This window comes from Rhinolophus hipposideros, assembly GCF_964194185.1.
Source record: "Rhinolophus hipposideros genome assembly, chromosome: 5".
NCBI lineage: Eukaryota > Metazoa > Chordata > Mammalia > Chiroptera > Rhinolophidae > Rhinolophus > Rhinolophus hipposideros.
In genome coordinates this window covers 47,994,358-48,004,471 of record NC_138051.1, presented here as the reverse complement: position 1 = coordinate 48,004,471, position 10,114 = coordinate 47,994,358, and positions in this window count along the sequence as shown.

Sequence of the window (10,114 nt, the reverse complement as noted above, 5' to 3'; positions counted from 1 at the left end):
AGAGAGCTCTATGACAACCTGACCATGTTGGCACCCTGATCTTCGACTTCCCAGCCTCCAGAACTGTGAGAAATACATTTCTATTGTTTAAGCCACCCAGTCTACAGTCTATGGTAATTTGTTATGGCTGCCTGAGCAGACTAGTACAGCTGGTTTAATTCTAGGTTTGAGATCCGATGCCTCCTAACCATACACTGGCTGGTGCAGATATATCAGGTGAGAATTAAGTTAGAGGGACAAGATAGCTGAACTGGTAGATATACGGGAAGTTAGTGTACACAAACTTTAACTCATGCAAAGCAGGAAGCAGCACAGAACTAGGCAGATATAGTTCTCCCTTTTAAGTCTTCCATAGACTACTCTGAGGTGCAACTCCCCGTTACAATCCTCTGGGAAGTGGTGAATGCCAAGCAAACACGTCCACTGAGCAACCTGCTGGGTCTGTTTCCACCTCACTGTGTTTCACGGCTTTCTTTGTCTCGCTTTTCTTTTTCCTCTATCTCACCGCACACATGTTCACACCTCTTTAGGCAGCAACACTTTATTTAATTATTGCCTCAGGTTCACTTTCTAGAGGACTGAGATAAGAAACACATTTTTTATAAATTTATTATGATAGAAATAAAGTCTAATGAACTTACAGAAAACAAAAATAATATATGCAAAAATTACTGAATTGGGTCATTTTATGGTTGAGATGACTATTCAGTTACCATTATCTTTTAGTTTATAAGCAATAAAGTTCCCATTTATAAGCTTGTATAAAAGCATGGTCTGAATAATAAAATATGCTTAATTGGATTCATGGCTTTTAAACAACTATTCCCAAATAATATGAATTGACAAAATATAAACATGATAGGAGGTCTCAAATATAGAATCCTTAAACAGATTCATTTTAAAATTTATTACTGACATAGATTTATTTTTTAAAAAACTAAATTGAATGTGTAAATAATAGGAAATAGAGAGAAATAGATAATGGTATAAATAATAAAATTAAAATTGCAAATGACCTTATTCTATAATGTGAAGCATCTCCACCTTACAGTGAATGCTGAAATGTGCTGCCAAGATTAATTTTAACAATGATAAATCTGAAGCCCCAAATTTTGGTTCAGAAATTTAAATGTACAAGAACTGCATAAAAAGAACCTTCTTTGACAGCAAAGATTAAACCTAGGGATTTTAGCTGATCACAAAATTTATGTGAACACCTTTAAGAATCTAACCCAGTCTGACATTGAATTAATAAGAGCATTTTCTCCAGATGACTCAAAAGAAGTACTGTATTAGTCTCTGTTTTGGAAGACTTTTTTCAGGAATATTGCGTTTAGCTTTAGGAGTCAATGTGAATTGGAACACCACTAAAGTTGTTAACATATTTAGAAAAATTAAGTCTAAAAGATTAAGAATATGAGAAACAAGTCATATGAAAAGTAAATGGTCAAAACGATTAGGGATATTTAACCTAAAGAAAGAAAGATGAGATAGCATGGATGGATCTTGAGATTATTATGGTGAGTGAAATAAGTCAGACAGAAAAAGTCAAGAACCATACAATTTCACTGATATGTGGTACATAAAACTGAAAACAACGAAAGAACAAGACAAACAAATGAGAAACAAAAACCCATAGACACAGACAATAAATAGTTTAGTGGTTACCAGAGGGTAAGGGGGGTGGGGGAGGGAGATGAGGGTAAGGGGGATCAAATATATGGTGATGGAAGGAGAACTGATTCTGGGTGGTGAACACACAGTGGGATTTGTAGATGATGTATTACAGAATTGTACACCTGAAATCTATGTAATTTTACTAACAATTGTCACCCCAAAAAATTTTGATTAAAAGAAGAAGGAGTTGGAGGAGGAGGAGGGGGAGGAGGATTAGGGGAAAAGACTCTTGAGGTATTTGACAGCTATCTTCAAATAGTCGAAGGACTATCATTAGAAAAAGATATAGATTTACAGATTTCAGATAATCCTAAGAGAGCAATTTCTAATGATGATGCTTAAACTAATGTGGCAATGGCCTCCTCATGACTAGAAGTTTCCAAATAGAGGTTGAATGACCATTTGATTCAGATGTTTTTACTATGTATTGTGGGGGGAATGGTGGGACGATGATCTCTACGGTTCTCTTCAACTCTAAGTTAATTGTTGGAAGATCCTCAAAACATCTTTCTTTAATTTTGAAAATTTCAGGTTATAGGAATAACCTGTACAATATTATTGAAAAACACATTATCATGTGACTCTCACCTCAGTAAATTAGTTTTTAAGTAATAAAAAACAAAACAACAACAACAAACACACAACATCTGCAAAGCCTAAGAAAACTAGACAACTATATTGTACAATGAACCAAATGTATTCTTATTTTAACTGTCATGGGCAACAAAGAAGCATTAATATCTAGCAAGAGAAGATGCACTTTGTTGATATAACTAGCTGACCTGAAATGTGATTCACGTGGGAAAAAATATGTCTGAGCTTTGTTTTGTTTTGTTTTTATCAAAGCTGGGACTATCACCGTTGGGGTGGGGATTCCAAGGGGCAAAGGATTAACACAGGGATTTCACACCGTAAAACAGCACAGAATGACAAAGCCAAACCCTGATAGAAAACTCAAGTCACCAAAGCCAAGAGTGGAATCACAAAGATTATGTAATGGAAAGACATCACAAGCAGGTATCAGAAATGGGGTGTGGAGTCAAGAATCTGGCCAGAGAGATAAAAACAGTGTCTGGGTAACAGCCGAGAGTTTGTTCCCTTGATATCCATTTAGGTGAAGTTTTCTGAACATGAGGTTGGAAGTTCAAAGCATGAACTATGAAAAATAAACATGAGAGAAAGAAAGATAGGGGATTTGTTTTATAAACTGTTCTTCTCCAAGACTTGTTCTGTATGAGACTGTAACCTTTCTTTTTATGGGTGTTTACATATCCTCTCTTTTATGAAAAATTATAATTGCGGATAATTGTATTTATTTATTTCTTGTTGTTGTTTAATGCTTTCACTGGCGATAGGAAATACTAATAAACCTGGGCCAACCTTTTCATTTGTTTTCCTTTCAATTTCACCTGTCTGTGAAATTTTGTAATAAGGCTCAGAATATCCATTCATGTGTGAAATTTGATTTTGTGAGGTAATCAAGGTAATATGTTAAGTTTGGACTGAAAAAAAGAGTTTGAAAAGAGTCAATTCATCTGGCAAATACAATCAATAACTGTACAAATTATTTCCTTCATACCAAAACTTTATTAATGTTTAAATACTCGAATTTTTAAGATAACATCAAATATTATAAAAACTACAGAGTTTTTTTTTTTTCATTTTGTTTTATATTGTTTTACTGTGGTTATTAATTGCATCGATGAAGGCATAGTAACTAGCTTTATTGTTCTGTGAATAACACATGCTCATTTGCAAAATTCAATACGGAAAAAGAAAAAAAGACCAAGTTAGTAATTTTCAATATTTAAATTTAGCCGACTTCAAATATTAAACATCATTGCCTAGGAGAATTTCTAAATGCATATAAGAACTTCTTAATATTTCAATCTCAAATAAAATATGTCTATGGCATAAAATTATAGTTGAAGCATGCAACTGTGACTGCGTCCTGCTGAGTATTTATTCCAACCATTATATCAATTCTTTTGAGGATTAAAATAAATCATGAATATGAGCTCTGTGCATATTTTCACTTGTAAAATTTAAGAGACGATGTGTTAGCCATTAGGCCACAAGCAAGCATTATTTTTCTGAGCCTGTTTCCAAATCTCATTATGAGGAAAAAATGAGACAATGTATGATATTCAACTGTGAGTTATTTTATCATTGAAAATTATATCAGTCATGTCACAATACTAAAATGAAATCAAGCGTAATTGAATTTAATATTTCTAAACAAATGATTCAAAATCTTACAGCATTTTATATTATCTTCAGTTTTCATTGTGTGCAAATGTGCTATAAAACAGAGTGCCAATTGACAGAATACTAGTTAATATATTGCTTACTCTCATTTCTATCTAACCACCAATATTATAGACGTACATATCAAAACTGAAGAAATTAAGTGACATATACCATTCATGTAAAACATAAAAATACCATTTTTTCAAGAGCCCAATTAGAAGCCCCAAAATAATGTCTGTCATTTTCTTATACTAACATATTCTAATAAGCCCCAAAATAATGTCTGTCATTTTCCTATACTAACACATTCTAAATTAAGAAAGCAGCATGTTAACTGTAAATCTTAATTTATGAACTGCCTTTGGGAGGAAATAAATTCTGGGTGACTAAACTGTTTTAAAAATAACTTTACATTCATTATTTTAAGTAGTATTGAAGAAAACCTTCACATCTGCTCACCACTGTACTTTCAGCTTAGTAAGGCAAGTGTCACCTAAAAAGAGCTAGTTTATCATATAACAGCTATATTAAAACATTTCATTTTTTCACACAATTTTTCTCCTAATACACTGCCAGAATCTGAGGAAGAAATGGATATTTTCTCTGCCTAATTTTCCCCCAGCAGACTGCCACTGAGAGCAAAAGTAGGTTAATAATAGATGTTCAGTGCCTCTTAGAGCATTATTGGCGTTAGGCAGCACAGAACTTGGGGTTAAAACAGAAGTCACTTAGGGTCATTCTTCCAAGTAGATCTATAATAATATTTTGCTAGAAGTCTCTTCCATGGAGTTTGAAAACTTTAATGTCTTCTCACAGATTTCCTAAAATTCCCAGGAGTTTACAATCCCAAATCTGACTCGGAACTTCTATTCCCAATACTAGCTCAGGTCAAGGTAGTCTTTGAATCTCATGCATGCTAATTCTGTTCTGCCAGATGTGGAAACTAACACTCTTCCTTAATTTCTACAAAATTCACTCACTTATCTATTTTTGCATCGAGCAAAGTCTACTAATTATTTGAGATATTAGAAGTATTTACATCACAGAAACACGAAAAACTTAACATTTCATATTAGGCAGTCTTCTTTCTCAAATGCCACCACCTTCCTTATTCTTCTCCCCTTCCCCTTCCCTCTTTTCCTTCTTATTACTAATTACCAATGCTTAAAAATCTATAACCTGGCTCCAGTTTCTCACCATGGTATTTTATGCTATATTCTATTATCTTTTCCTCTTCTATGCTATTTCCCTGTCTTCTTTTCCTGGTAAGGGATGATTAAAATAGAAATAGCTTGTTTTTTAAAAATTGTAGATTAATTTCAAATGCCTCTTAATACCATGACAGTATAAAACCAACATCCAAATAAATCATTTAGGATTCAAAAGTGTTTCTCAGTTTAAAGGCTCCCATCTAAAATTCAAAATTACTTGGAATAATAAAACCTTAAGTTACAATGATTCGAATATCTCCTGCTGAATGACCATGAACAAATTCTCTGGAGAGGACTTCGGGCAAGTAGCTCCTTCCTAAGAATACACATATCTCAGGGAGTTGGATGTATAAGCCAAGTCACAGCATAGAGTCAGAAATCAAAGTTTATGAGCCCAGGATGTGTTTGGTTTGTGTGTTCATCTGAGTCAAATATTCCTATCTTTCCCTTATATGTTCATCTACTACTTTGTGGGGAAAATCAGTTATTAAAATTGTCCTTTAACGATAGCAATTTACTGAGATATATAACACTCTTTTCTCTATTTCATCATTAGCAACCCAAAGCGCAGATAAATTGATTTCCACTTTCAATCATGAAGGAGTACCGGAATCTAAAATTAACCGTAAACAACCAGAAAACTAGAAGAAATACAGAAAAAAATATATTTTCAAATATTGGACTGCAGTTAGTGTAGGGCTGTTATGTTAGAGAGAAATAAAACAAATGAGATAAATCTTATAATTGCTCATACTTTCTGCCTTAAGGCAATTTCCATGCAATGACATGGAAGTGACCCGAAAACAACCTAGAGAAAGAGCTCAGATTTCAGTAAAGAAGAGATGGCTAAAATTTCCAGGAAAGAATACATAAGAGATAAAACCTGTGCACGGAAAAAGTTCTAGAAATTCGTCTTGGGATCACCTTAAGTCTGTGACTGAATAGCAATCTGCATAATGTCTGACAGAAGACATTAAAGTTTTCTAGTTGACCATGAGGCCAAACTAGAAACAACTTCCAGGGAAAGAACAATTTGCAGAAAGCTGTAAGATGAAAAATTCCCAAAGCTCACATATAGCCTGGAATCATTCAAGTTCCCAAGAGCCAAAGCAAAAGGCCCCAGTGTGCATAAAGTATAATTTATGAGAAACTACATAAAGGCCAGGCATTAGAATTGGAGTTGAAGTGTAGACTATCCTATATGCACCCTAAAGAAACTTTAAAACAACCCTCAGAATGATCAAACTGACACATGAATTAATCTTACTGTCTCCAGAAAAGTCCAGCACCCTTTACAGGAAAATAGCAAAATCTAGGCATTCGATAACAGAAAATTTAAAATGCCTATAGGTCTTAAAAATTTATATCATAAGAAAAACATTTTGTAACTATGTATAGCGATGGATATTACCTAGACTTATGGTGGTGATCATTTCACAATGTATACATATATCAAATCATTATGCTATATACCTGAAACTAATATAATATTATATGTCTATGTTATTATAAACAAACAAACAAACAAATAAATAAATAAATAAAATTTCTAGCATCCAACCAAAACCAAGTAGATATATGAAGAAACAGGAAAAATGTGGCCAAAAACTATAAGAAAAACCAATCAATAGAAACTCACTTAGGCTTGACAGTGATTCTGGAACTAACAAAGAAGGATGTTTAAACTGTTGATTTAAATATGCTATACATGCTCAAGAATGTAAGAGAAAAATGAAATTAATGAAGGGAATGTAAGATAGAAAAAGAACAAAATAATGCTTCAAGAGATACCAAAATAAAATTTCTGAAATAAAAACTTCCTAGGATAAGAACAACAACAGATTAGACAATGCAGAAGTAAAGATAACTGAATATGAAGACATAATAATAGAACTTCCCAAAATGAAGTACATACAGAAAGAGGGAAAAAGAAAAAGGGACTGTAAAAAAAAAATGACTAGAGTCTCAGTGGCATGTGGGAAATTATCAAAATATTTAGTAAATCAGTAACTGAATCTCACAAAAGAGAGAAAGGAGAAGAGAAGAAATAAATAATAATAATAATGATAATAATAATGAGGAGGGGGAGGTGGAGAAAGAGGAAGGGAAGAGGGAACAAGAGAAATAATGGCCAAAATTTTTCCAACTTTGATGAAAATGATAAACTCACAAATCAAATATGCTCAATAAATCCCAAGTTGAATGAACATAAAGAAAACCACCTGAAGGCTCATTATTATCCAATTGCTAAAAGCTAGTGGTAAAAAGAAAAGCGTTTTAAAGGAGCCAGTAAAAGAAATAAATTATTTCAGTGCAACAAAGAATAACTGCAGATTTGTATCAGACACAGTGCAATATAAAAGACAATCAAACAGCAATATTTAAAGAGATTAAATGGGGGGGGGTACTCAATCTATAATTCTATATCCAGCAAAATATCTTTCAAAAATAAAGGCAAGCAGAAAACCAAAACAGACCTGTACTACAAAAAAAATGTTGAAGGAAGTTCTTCATGCAAAATGAAAATGATGCTAAGAAGAAATGTATCTACAAAAGGGATGCTGAAGGTGATAAATATTTGGGCAAATATAAAAATATATAGATTTTATTCATTATTTAACCTCTTTAAAACATGCAGCACACCTTCATTATTCCCACACACCACACTACATAGTGCAGGCATGTTCACGCATGTGTGTATGTGCAGCGTACTGCTTATCCTGTTTGGTCTCTTGCAATAGTCTGCACTGCTCTCAGTGCTCCTTGATGCCAATGTCTCATAATTCCCTGTCATGGCATCTTTTAGAAACTCAAGGAATACCATTTAGAGAGAGTTGGTGGTTGCTACTAATCATGGTACACTTTGTGGAACAGAACATATGAATCTCGTGACCCATCATCCAATGGCCTATCTGAATTAATTAAAAGGGAAAACATGCAATGAGAAACATATATATGGTGAGTCAAAGTAAAAACAATATACTGTGGAGTGTATAACCTACGTAAATTTAAAATATATGGCAACATTATTAAAAATAGGGTGGATATTAAAGTATAGTGTTATAAGATTCATAGCTTACATACAAAGTTGTATAATATTTTTTGAAGGTAGACAATGGAAATTAAAAGTTTCATATTGTAAATCGTAATCACTAAAAAATAAAATGAGGAAATGTAGGTGCCAAAGCTCTCTACACTAGTAGTAGAGATAAATGTAATCATAAAAAGTATCCATTTCGAAAGAAGGCAGGAAATAAAGGAAAAGGGTACAAAAACCAATGGGGCACACAAAAATAAATAACATGAGAGATTTAATTCTACCTTAAATGTAATCACATTAATTTTAAGTGTTCAAATATACCAACTAAAAGGCAAAGAATATCAGATTGGATGCAAAGGCAAAACTCAATTATATGTGATCTAAAAAAAATTTCACCCTAAATATAAAATTATTAGTTGAAAGTAATGAATAGTTATATAATGCAAACATTAATTATAAGAAAGCTGGAGTTGCTCTTAATATGAGATAACACAGACTTCATCACAAGAAATAATACAAAGAATAGAGAGAGAAATTCCATAATGTTAGAGGGGTCCATTTGCCAAGAAGAGTTAAAATTACTAAATATCTATATGACCTAGAACATAGTTCCAAAACACATGAAGTAAAAAGCGAAAGAATGGCAGAAGAAATAGACAAAACAGTAATTATTTTAAAGTCGTAACTGTATTTGGAGCTATCAATGGATGGTATTCTATATCAATTGGTAGAACAAGGAAGCAGATAAATCAGTAGAGATATTCGAGAACTGAAAAATACTAAGAACCAACTTGGCCTAATTGACAAAGAACATTCTGTCTAATAACTGCAGGCTATACTTCTTTTTTCACATTCAAATGGAATATTCACCAATATTCACCATATACTCATCCAAAAAAACCCAAATCTCAATAAAAGGAACAAAATCATACCACTTGCAATTATATCGAGCAATAAAACAGAACATTATTTGGAAATTCCCCTAACATACTTGTAAATAATAAATCACAAGTGAACTTAGAAAATATTTTAAATGTGAATGAAAATAAAAACCCATCACAATATAATTTGAGGCTACAGCTATGAACTAAAGGCAATAATCTAAGCTTCTACCTGAAGAGGCTAGTAAAAGAAGACCAAATAAAACCCAAGGCAATTAGAAAGAAAAAAATATATACATAGGAGCAGAAACCAGTGAAATAGAAAACAGAAAAATAATAGAGAAAATCCATCCAAAAGATGGTTACAAACCTCTAGCTAGACTGATTAAAAAAAAGGAATGAGAGAGAGAGAGAGAAAGAGAAAGAGAACACAAATTACTTATGTGAGGGATGAAATGAGTGGACATCACTTGAGATCCTACAAACATTAAAAGGGTCTTAAATGAATATTAACTTTATGACCATTAATATAACAACCTAGATGAAATGCCATGTGCCCATCCTTCACCAATCGCTTTAAGGTTATCAAGTGTATTGATTGGCCCAACTTCACTTACCTGTCTACCTCTGTCATTGGAGGTTTAGATTAACTCAAACAACATGGATTATGAATGCAGGAGAGGTACTGAGTAGGCAAAGAAACCATATTCCCACTCTAACACAACGATCCATGTTTCACCTTACTATTTCATGTTCAGCATTAGTACCGTTGGGTAGCCCCTGTCTTTAAGTCAATTTCACTACATCGAAAGGCTATGTCCTTCCTACCTAGAAAAAATGTAGAAAATTAGCCAATGAAATACCTTGCCTCGTTCAAGCTTCATGATCTTTCTAGTGTCCTTTAACATTTTCCACAATTCTTGACACCAATTCATAACTGGTGAAAGTTAAAAACCTTCAAGTCTAGCTCCATCCAAATTCTAGGGTCAATCTTAAATTTGGTTCATGGAACGTTAAGCAATTTTAAAATGTTCAGCATGAAGTCTTTCTAGCTG